Source organism: Mytilus californianus, unplaced genomic scaffold, assembly GCF_021869535.1.
Source record: "Mytilus californianus isolate M0D057914Y unplaced genomic scaffold, xbMytCali1.0.p SCAF_21, whole genome shotgun sequence".
NCBI lineage: Eukaryota > Metazoa > Mollusca > Bivalvia > Mytilida > Mytilidae > Mytilus > Mytilus californianus.
In genome coordinates, this window is record NW_026262670.1 from 3087174 (window position 1) to 3099197 (window position 12024).

The following is a 12024-nucleotide window of genomic DNA, read 5'->3' on the forward strand; positions in this document are numbered from 1 at the left end:
ACTAAGATCAAAGGACCCATACTACTCATCTCAACGGGCATATACTCAGATCATTGGAACAATGCTACTCTGTTGATCGGATACTCTGTTCTTCGGAACCATTCTACTCAGATCATCAAACCATTATTAATCAGATCATTGGACCCATGTTACACAGATAAACGGACCCATATTACTAAGATCAACGGACCCATACTACTCAGACCAAAAAATTAGGAATAGAGAATAATGGGTTGCTAAAATATAAAGAACAGAGAAAAATGGGTTTCTCAGAGATTAATAGTTTTTTTTTTGCACCTGTCCTAAGTCAGGAATCTGATGTTCAGTAGTTGTCGTTTGTTGATGTGGTTCATAAGTGTTTCTCGTCTCTCGTTTTATATAGATTAGACCGTTGGTTTTCCCGTTTGAATGGTTTTACACTAGTAATTTTTGGGGCCCTTTATAGCTTACTGTTCGGTGTGAGCCAAGGCTCCGTGTTGAAGACCGTACTGTGACCTATAATGGTTTACTTTTATAAATTTTGACTTGGATGGAGAGTTGTCTCATTGGCACTCATACCACATCTTCTTATATCTTTTTAATTTTTTTTTCGATACAACTTCAATTTACTCAATTTTCTTTATTCTCTCATTATTATGCCATGATTATGTGCTTAACACTCCAGCCTTTCACTTTGAGATAAGTGCAAAGAGTGATAAAAATTAATGCATGCAGCTTCCTCCCACTGCTCCCTCCGTTTATTACAACTCCTAAATTCCGCACTAAAGTCTATTAAAGTTGATCTTTTGTTATTGGTTCAATAAACATATATTGCATTGCATTGATGGGTATTGTATTACATACTAGATACCCGTATGTAGAAATGACTGACTTGTCGACAATCGGTAATGTTTATAAAGGAAACGAAAATGGAAACTCTTTTTAACCAAGAGGACTATTTTTAAAGGTAATTTTAGCTAGATATATAAATATGTATACTATATATAAAATGACAGTTGTTTTCCATTTGTTTGATGGGTTTGAGCTTTTGATTTTGCCATTCAGTGATAAGGGACTTTCCGATTTGAATTTTCCATGGAGTTCGGTATTTTTGTTATTTTACTTTTCATTATTCAGACAGTAATATAAGTATAGTAAAATCTATATTTGTGTGTTACATTAAATGACCTTTATGAAAAGAAAATAATATTGTAGATTTTCGTGAACATGGGCGTATCAGGGATGCATCTTATGTTGAAAAATATGTTTTAGTTCTTTTTTTAAAATTTTTGACAGCCTACTTTTTTTAATATACTCCTCCGTATCTTCCTCCCTTTATGAAAGTCTTGGATCTGCCACTGGTGAAAGATATCATATGTTTCACGTATATATGCCCCCTTTGAGGACCTCATTCTGAAAACTTACTATTTTACCAAGTTTTTTAATTCAATTCATAGTAAACCAAACAGAAAAGCTGGACGTCATAATACAAACTTGCTAAGCCTTGTAAGATGCACATATTTACTAGTTTAAAATAAACTTATAAACAAGTCTTACAGGTTTTTCAATGGTCTTTGTTTATCCCCCGTAAATGATTTGTAATAGCTATCAGTGCTCTTTCAATGGACAGCTAACAAAGGTAAATCTATTTAAAGGTCCATCTAACAAAGAATTAAACATAACTTCCTTATTCATTGTACATGCAAATGTACCATTGATTATACCATTTGAATTATCCAGTCATGTGGCCTAGACATAAATTATTTTCCTGAATGTGACCTACCGAATTAGACTTATTACCTGATTTGTACTAACATGAGCAACACGACGGGTGACACATGTGGAGCAGGCCACGATCTGCTTACCCTTCCGGAGCTCCCGAGATCACCCGCCAGTTTTTTGTGGGGTTCGTGTTGTCTTTAGTTTTCTATGTCGTGTTTTGTGTACTATTATTTGTCTGTTGGTCTTTTTCTTTTTTAGCCATGCATGGCGTTGTCAGTTTGTTTTCAACTTATGAGTTTGAATGTCCCTCTGATAACTTTCTCCTCTCTTTTATTGATTTATTTTCTCTGCATGACAACACCTACACTAAAACAACAAATAAAACTTTCGACACAAATCATTCGTCTTTTTCTGAGGTATAGTTAAACATTGTTTATTAAAAATTATTAAAAAAAGTAAACAACATTGACATGACATAGTAGCAGGCGCCTTCCGGAGTGTCATTGAACTTATAGACAGGAAATTTTTTTGCCCTCCCCCTTATTTCAAAATCCGTTATTTTTTGTTTTCTTTTAATTGTAATTATTTTTTGTGTTTTTCTGTGTAATACTTCAATAAATTTACTACAAACAACATTTTTTTTACGATTAACAATCAATTGCTAGTTTATTATCGACAGCGGTCACTGATAATTTATTTGTATGTATAAGACTTGCCGATTGACGACCAAATGTCAGATTTTTTTCTTCATTTTGTCTATGTGATCTTCATACTGCAAAGCAAGTAATTTTTTGGTATGCAACATTTTTCGTTTTCTTTCAAGAAAACTGTTCACATGATCATACTTAGTACTAGTACATTGGACAATTCAGAATCATTTTATATCTTTAAAGGGGTGGATGTATTTTCTGAGGGATATCAAAAGTCATTTCTTAGCCCCGATTGGCTCATAATATACCTCTGAAGTGTGCCCATTTTTATTTCTGATGTTTTTTTTTTGTTGTCTTAATATGTAAAATTGAGAAATTGCTGGCACAATTTGGCATTTGAGGGGTTCAAAAACAAGGCATGTGAGAGATTGAAATGTGCCTGAAATTTTTCTTAGGGGGTCTTTGACAAGGTATAATCAACCCGGCTTTTCATATATTCAACGGAAAGTCTCATTACGAATTGTAAAAGGAAAATTGTTTCTATGCAGCCTTTTTGTTTACCATATAAGACTATGGAGCAGTCAATATACAAGACTCGGAGCGGGCCCAGGATTTTTCAAAAGAGGAGGCGGCGTTATTTCAGAAAACGGAATCTATCTAGTACCGACGAGCGGAAATAGACCCTAGCTATCGCTATTTAGGAATCTGCGACACTTGCAGGTGCTGATCCACTGAGCCATTTTCACAAGGGGGGTTCCCAAAACAGGATAAAAAGGGGGGGGGGGGGTTCCAACTATATGTCCCCTTTCAAATGCATTGATCGTCAAAAAAAGGGGGATTCCAACCCCCGGGCCGGAACCCCCCCCCTGGATACGCCACTGACTTGGACTGCTGACGTCATACAACAATCACGTTACCTTTGTGGCGCAAGACATTTTCTATTGTCACGTCAAAATTTTTACGGGAATATGATGTCCAGTAATGACGGACAAAAAGCGATAAGGTGTATTAGAGCGGAACTTTTTTAACGATTTTTTGTTAAAAAAATCATTTAAATCGTGAGAAACAATGAGAAACTTTTTGAAGATCAAAGTGCAGCGTATGTCCTCTACGTATCCCTGGATCAACCGGTATGACTGCAACCTGTCTGCTAGTCCCAGCTGTCTGACTTATAATTTTATCATAAAAAAATCCGGAAACAAGTCCTGAAACGAGTTGTATATTATGCGTTTATAGATATTAGTTTCCCGCCGCCTGTGAAAGTATGTTTCCTGTTACGATTGTGAAAGGAAATGGTTTTTGTCGATTATACTCAAAGATGCATATATACAATATGTTGTGAATACACAAAGAAGTATGTTAAAATAAAACGTGCAAATTGAAATGTTGGTCCCAGGTGGTCCAGTGAAATATAATATCATTGACAACCCTGGGTAGGTGTACCCCAGCAACAAAAGCCACAGCTTACTCCACGTTAGTAAGACCAACTCTGCAATATGCTTTCCCAGTATGGGATCCTCACCAAATTACCATCATACGTGACATAGAGCAGGTACAGAGACGAGCAGCTCGATTTGTTTATAGTTGCTACCATAACTATCCTCCGGGAGAGGGGTTCTTATTGTCGAGTTGCAAGTTGCGAGTTACAAAAGTCGAGTTGTAAGTTACGAAAGTCGAGTTGTGAGTTACGAAAGTCCAGTTGCAATTTAAGAATGTCGAGTTGCGAGTTACGAAGGTCGAGTTGGGAGTTAAGAAGGTCGAGTTGCCAGTTACGAAAGTCGAGTTGCCAGTTACAAAGGTCGAGTTGCGAGTTACGAAGGTCGAGTTGCGAGTTACGAAGGTCGTTGCGAGTTACAAAGGTCGAGTTGCAAGTTACGAAGGGTCGAGTTGCGAGTTACGAAGGTCGAGTTGCAAGTTACAAATAGATTATGTTTCTCTTATTTCTTAAGAATTATATGTATATTAACGGTCGTTTATATAAATGTTCATGTCGTCTGATTTTTTAAACAGAATTTTCCAGTTTACTTTGCATTTAATAATCAAAGCATACATGTACCCGAACTTAGTTATACACTGCATGAGGAAGGGTCCTGGTATTTTGATTGCAGGATTTGAAAGAGTTATGTGATACTTATTTATAAGAGTCTATATATGCTGCAAAGTCAAACATGCTTAAATTTCTTTCATGAGAGCGACATTGTTCATTTTCTAAAATAAAACAGGATATACTGTAGATACATGTATAAGACAAAATGTATACTGTACTGAACATATCATGTAGACAAAATTTTTACTGTGCGTACTGTTGTGCGTTTGTTTTTTCTACATTAGCTAGAGGTATAGGGGGAGGGTTGAGATCTCAAAAAACATGTTTAACCCCGCCGTATTTTTGCACCTGTCCCAAGTCAGGAGCCTCTGGCCTTTGTTAGTCTTGTATCATTTTTAATTTTAGTTTCTTGTGTATAATTTGGAGTTTAGTATGACGTCAATTATCAGTGAACTAGTATACATATTTGTTTAGGGGCCAGCTGAAGGACGCCTCCGGGTGCGGAAGTTTCTCTCTGCATTGAAGACCTATTGGTGGCCTTCAGCTGTTGTCTGCTCTATGGTCGGGTTGTTGTCTCTTTGACACATTCCCCATTTCCATTCTCAATTTTATATCTGAATACTATAACGCAAAAATAAGCAGCGGCTATAGATGTCTTTCTATGGCATTATGGTAACTTCCTGGCATAGATCATAATATGGAGCTTTTTTTTAATTTGGAAAGATGCTATTCTACAATAAGCTATTATACCGCTGTTACTAAAAATAAAGGAACAGTTTTAAGGAATGTTATGGCGTGTGTTTTTTACGGTATGAGCACGAAAGCCTTGCCTGTCACGAGTTAACTTTTTCACCTACATGCAGCCTTGATACAAATGTTGTAGTTTCAGATATCAGCTGGGTATTGTACATTTTTGTATGATTAACCCGTTTTTTCAGAGAGAAGTTACATATTCCAAAACTTGGTCTTTTGTCTCTTTTATAAAAGTATATTTGACACTACATGTATAGAATAAGAATGGAAACGGGGAATGTGTCAAAGAGACAACCCAACCAAAATATACAAGTCAACCCAAGGCCACCAGGTATCAGGTCCGTTAGCGCCCAATACACTTTCGCACCCTACACGTTCCAGGGGTTAAAAAATTTTGTTACAGCTCACTAGCCCAGGACTTATTGGTAGCAGTATTTTACTAGCCCTGTTGAAAGAGCTGCTATCCCATCAAAACTACCTGCTAGCCCGAGTATACCTTACAAATTCAGAGTTTGCTGCATAATACAAAGTGGGTGAGCCTTGTTTTGAAAGCAGCATTATACACAGTATTTAATAAAATAAATCAAATATATGTTTGTTTTATTAGCTCACCTGGCCCAAAGGGCCAAGTGAGCTTTTCTCATCACTTGTCGTCGTCGTCGTCCGTCGTCGTTAACTTTTACAAAAATCTTCTCCTCGGAAACTACTTGGCCAAATTAAACCAAACTTGGCCACAATCATCATTGGGGTATCTAGTTTAAAAAATATGTCCGGTGACCCGGCCAACCAACCAAGATGGCCGCCATGGCTAAAAATAGAACATAGGGGTAAAATGTAGATTTTGGCTTATATCTCTGAAACCAAAGCATTTAGCGCAAATCTGAATGGGTTAAATTGTTTATCAGGTCAAGAACTATCTGCCCTAAAATTTTCAGATGAATCGAACAACCTGTTGTTGGGTTGCTGCCCCTGAATTGGTAATTTTAAGGAAATTTTGCCGTTTTTGGTTATTATCTTGAATATGATAATAGATAGAGATAAACTGTAAACAGCAATAATGTTCAGCAAAGTAAGATCTACAAATAAGTCAACTTGACCAAAATGGTCAGTCGACCCCTTAAAGGGAAACTTCGCAAAAAAATAAAAAATTGATATTATGTCCATTCTGTATAAAAAAGCACAAATTCATAAATATTAAAGTTTTATTCTGCTAGATAAGAGATCACCATCGATTTTAAATTTAGAGTATCAATTCTCTGCGTGCGGCCATTTTGACATCTTCTCGGTTTAGAAACCCCAAAAATATATCTATAAACCACAAATGACCAAAACCAGCAGTAACCTAACGTAGTCGCATTTATCCGACTAACTAACTTGATACGGAAAATGTAATTATTTTTTTAAATAACTATGGTCTGTCGTTTTAAAACTGTTTTTTCTTTACGAAGTTTTTGAAACAAGAAATTTATATTGGAATTAGTTAAAAAGTCAAAGTTCAAAGTCATAAATAAGTGTTCCGTGTAAAATCGTTTTCGAAAGTCTAATTTGTTCATAATTCTTTTATGTAATAAACTTATTTAAATAAATTCGGACCTTCTCTTATCTGATCACCAGCATGGCTAAAGGAATTATTCCCTGAGGTATTGTGAGGTGACACGTCCAGGTATTCAAGCGATTTCCTGTCGGGTTTAAAAACTCTTATTACACAATTACATAAAGCATGTTCATGCATCGCTTCACTTCTGAGGGTATTGATTAGTGTACACGGCCGATAACTTGTAACTTTCCATTTTAAAACTATCAGGTGTAATATACATCTTTGTCTTGCGTGTCCGATAGTGATATACTAGTCATTACTAAACTCATACGCTTGTTTATAAATAACATTTCTAGTGTAAAGAATGATATTTATGAAAATCTAAATAATTCCAAAAAAAGATTTGATAAAATAAAAATCTATTTACATATTTTTCCAAGGGTAAATTGGGGAAAATGTAAGTATATACTCGTTGTCAATAATGATGGACATTTTGAAACATGAAAAACTATTGATTTAAAAAATACGCACTTGTCGATCATTGGTTTATACGCCTAGATAGAAAGTTACGGAACTATAGATAGTCGTAATTTAAAATTGTATATTGAATATAAGAAAGAACATCTAGAACCAATTTGATTTAAATACAGGTCGATATCTAACTTGCTTTGGTTCATCGAAGTTATGGACATAGTAAAATCACAGATTTATATTTCAATTAGATTGTTCTCGAACAGTTGAAGAAATTCGTCATCATCACAATTGTTGGGTATAATGTATATTAATGTGAACATGGTTCTAAAAGAACCTTATGCCAATTTTCCTGTTCTGACATGCATGTAATATATATGCCACTGGACGTACACTAATGATCCCCAAAAGTTTATTTGAAGAAATAAAGAAACTTCACTACGGATAGACTGATAGTAGTTGTATTAACGTCTGATCAGCTTGAGGGTTGATTAATTTATTACGTTAGCTTGTGGGGGAATAAACCATTCCCACTATTGCACTTATGCATAAAATATTAAATAAGAGTAATATAAGAGAAAATATAAATATGAAAAGTGGCATATCTGGTAAAAAAAAAAGTCTCACCAACTATAGGATTTCACGTACAATTGTCATTATGATCGAAATAACGGACAGTCATTAAAATACATGCATGTACGCTTTGATAAAAAGGGGTGCCGCAGTTGCATATTATTCATCATAAATCTATTTCAAGTTTATACTTTCCTGTTATTCTTATCAGTTAACGCAGAGACATGTAACTATACATCTCTAGTTAACGACAATCAACTATATAAATATCTGAATCTGATGTGACTTACCGTTCATCTCTAGTGGTTCATCTCTTTCTTTTTTTCTTCTTCTTTTTTTTTTTGATTTGGGCAGGAACATAAACATTGTTAGATATAATGTTCCCAGGTTTGAGGGGGGGGGGTTGGAGGTCAAGTCTATCGAAAGTTACAAAATAAGAACGTTGTATTTATGAATTTACAAGAAGAATTCTGTTCTTGGACGTAGTTTTCTCCTTTCTTTTTTTTTTAGTTCAGTGATTTAATTTGAGAAAAAATCTAGTCAGAATTTAAATCGTTCCGACAATCCCCCACCTAATACTCCTCTAAAATCATGAATGGTCATGCTTCACAATCATCAGAATTTACTTTGCATTGGTACATTCTGTATCGGTAGTGATTAACCTTGACATTTCCGGGTATAACAGAGCTACTTGTATATTACCTGTATGTGGTTAGGTACATCGTCCCATGAGGTCTTACGTATACAGGTTCACATTTATAATGGTTTCTGATATAACAAGGTTTTATGACATTCACACTTCTGCATGTTCTGTATACCAGTTTCTTATCTTATTTTCAGACCGAATGAGGATGTGAATATTTTCCAGGAAAAATATTGAGTATCAAAGTATCAAATTAATTTCGGGATTTTTTTCTTTCTTGGTATCAAATCACAGAAATTTAAAGATAATACTGCTTATAGATATAAGAAGATGTGGTATGAGTGCAAAGGAGACAACTCTCCATCCAAGTCACAATTTATAAAAGTAAACCATTATAGGTCAAAGTACGGTCTTCAACACGGAACCTTGGCTCACACCGAACAGCAATTAAGCTATAAAGCGCCCCAACAAATTACTAGTGTAAAACCAGGAGCAGACCTGCCAACTATCCCGATTTTGGCGGTATCATCCCGATTTTCATGCCTCAACCCGAATCCCGATATCAGGATCGTAACACAAGTCAAAATCCTGATTTTCACAAAATAAACCCGAAAAAATTATTGGTTACCGATTTTGAAGTTTTTCTGATCAATTTCTTTAAATCTATAATTTTACCTATATATACATATATATATAGGCGACATATTTATGACAAGTTTACGACCCTGTGCTAATCAACGGTCACAACAGGTGTGATAACAGGTGTCATAATTTGTTGTTACATGTAATCTGCTTATCTGATGGGTCATAACAATCCTCAAAATTAATTAATTTGTAAACAGAAACGGTCAGTCGGCATAATTTCAATTTTAATCAATTTATCATACGATCACAATTTGGTGGTCTTCATTTTGTATACTTTATTTTTTTTAGGCCATTTTTCTCTATTCTCAAGTTATTTTGCCAATTAATAAGTACAAGAATCATGCAAATAAAAGAAATCAAGGCTTATTAGCTCATCACCAGTGTACTAAAAGAAAAAAGAAGAGATATGAGACTATTTCAAGAGTAAAAAAACAGTGCACACAGAAACGCCGCAAAAATTGTAACCCTTAAAAATCTGGTCACGCACTAATCCCCCATGGAGATTTTTAAAAGTTGGCAGGTCTGCAGGAGTATTCTTGTCAGTTAAGACAGACATATAATTATATGTATATATATGTCTGCGATATAGACATGGTTTATGAATGAATGATAAGTCTTACAAAGGTACAAGATATAAAGCACATTGAACATTGATTCCGCCAGTCTGTCTCCATTCAATAAAGGCAAGTTGACGTTAGATTGATTCTGTAAAAAATTTTAAACATCGTTGGTCAAATAGCTAAAGTATTTGTTGTGAGATGTAGAATATTTTAATAAGGACATTCCCGATTAGGTAAATGTAGATCGCTTTGGACGGACCAAATTATATTAATGTAACTGATAATTTTCTCTGCACATTTAAATATTCAAGGTTACCGATCATAATTCAAAATAGCACAGTTTTTGGTTTATACGCTCGTTTTCGTGGGCCATTTTTATTTATAAAATTATTTCATTGAAAGTTATTCAGAATTCCGATGTTACAACAAAATACTCACCCATCTATTTAAAAACTGAGCTAACGCAAAATATAAAAAATATATATAACGGCGATTCAGGTATTTTGCCACCATATTCCTCCCCAAATAATTATTTTTTTCTGTCTCAAACCCACATTTCTCAAAATGATTTTTGTTCTTAATTATTCGATCTCATTCCAATAAGACAAAGTTGACCTTAAATTTCTTGTCAACTTTTTAATTATCTTTCTTCAAATGGCTGAAGTATTTATACGTTGTGAGATTTAAAATATTTTGATAAGGACATTAATTCCTGAATATGTAAATAAAGATCGCTTTGGACGGACCAAATTAAATAATTGCAATTGGTAATTATCTATTTCAAATATTCAAGGTTACTGATTCTAATTTAAAATAGTACAATTTTTAGTTCATACACTCGTGTTTAGAATGCCATTATTATTTATTCAATTAAATTAATTCAGTATTTCATTGTTACAAAAATATTCAGCAGTCATAATTCATTTTAAACTGAGCTTACGGAAAATATAAAAATATACCACGGCTATCCAGTTATTGTGCCACCATATTACTCCCTCAAAATAATTATATTTTTTTTAATTTTCTGTCTCAAACTATCACTCCCGTTTATCATTCATACGAAATGATGTTCACACCTGGAACGGTGAACCGTGACGGCTAAAATTCACTGAGTGAAGATCAAAAGATTAGAATTACAGAATGCAAACCTTTAAATACCTTGAATTTAACCACGCATTCAACAGGTAGTCACTAAGTGTCGCAGTACAATACACATTGTATTTACACGGTACTAGCGGAAAATGTTTGCTAGACTGAAGTAAAAGGTGAGAATACAAACATGCATTTTTAATACACTAGGCCTAAAATAAAATATTGTTTGTTTCCCCAATCCAGACCGACCCTGCAAAAATGGTCCTACTCATAAAATTTTATTGTCAAAACTTAGTCAAATATTATTTTATTCATTTCCGATTTTCAGGCTTGCAGGATCATCAGAAAATGTTCAAGCTTTTTGGAAAAATAAAATTATTTCCCTACCTACCTACCCACACCTGCTTGGCAGGGTCGGGATTGGGGAAACAAACAAAATATTAATTTAGGCCCTATCAGTTAAATATGTTTGTTGAAAATATCCGTCGGGAAAAAATTCATAAAAATATTCTATTGTATGATTTACTTTTATTACTATAATGACTATAATCATATCAGAAATCCCTAAAATATAAATCGTACATTTTATTTTTAAAAGTTGCACGGCTGATCACTTTACTTTCTTAATTATTAGTTGGTTAATAGCTACGCCAAAAGTCGTCGATGCGCTTTAAATCGCGTTATTAGATGATCAACGAACAAGACTTAAATGAGATTAATTCCACTCCCGGCATGCAAAAAGACTTAAACTACGTCACAGAAGTCAGGAAGTTCGAATAAATAAAATTAATAATTCCCAATTTTCTTCTTTATTAGTTTTCATATCGAGATAAAACTTGGTGAATATGTTTTTTATGGTATTATGAACATAATAAGATGATAAGTAAAAAATCACGAATTTTCCCTTTTAGGAGTTATTGCCCTTTATATTCAATTTTTAACCATTTTTCGTAAATTTTTGTAATCTTTTACAAAAATCTTCTCCTCTGAAACTACTAAGACAAATTTAACCAAACTTGTCCACAATCATCATTAGGGTATCTAGTTTAAAAAAAAAGTTTTAACATATGTAGAAGACGTTGACTGGTGGAGCATTGACTTTTGATTTGTCAAAATTGTCATATGCTTATTCAAAATGTGCACTAAACACAGCAGCTTGAGGAAGATTTGTAAATAAAAAAACTGTAACGTAAGGCATTCTTGAGATAAATCTGAGGAGTTTAGACTGAAAAGGAATTAATAAACAGTGATATGTTTATTGTCTTTCAGGTAAACATACCACATTTGTAGCCAGGGTGTGAGATGTAGACAAAGTTCCCCCTTTGTGAAAAACAAAAATATAATTAACCCTT

General features: G+C 34.2%; 1 long non-coding RNA gene across 2 annotated transcripts in view; it reads left to right on the forward strand.

Annotated features, from left to right (window-relative positions):
• The first annotated feature begins 841 nt into the window (after window positions 1–841).
• LOC127731855 (uncharacterized) overlaps window positions 842–12024 on the forward strand; it is a 100641-nt gene continuing 89458 nt past the window's right edge. For both annotated transcript variants that reach the window (XR_007995847.1, XR_007995848.1), the window contains exon 1: window positions 842–946. This is a non-coding gene — a long non-coding RNA (uncharacterized LOC127731855). The remainder of the gene's footprint in view (window positions 947–12024) is intronic.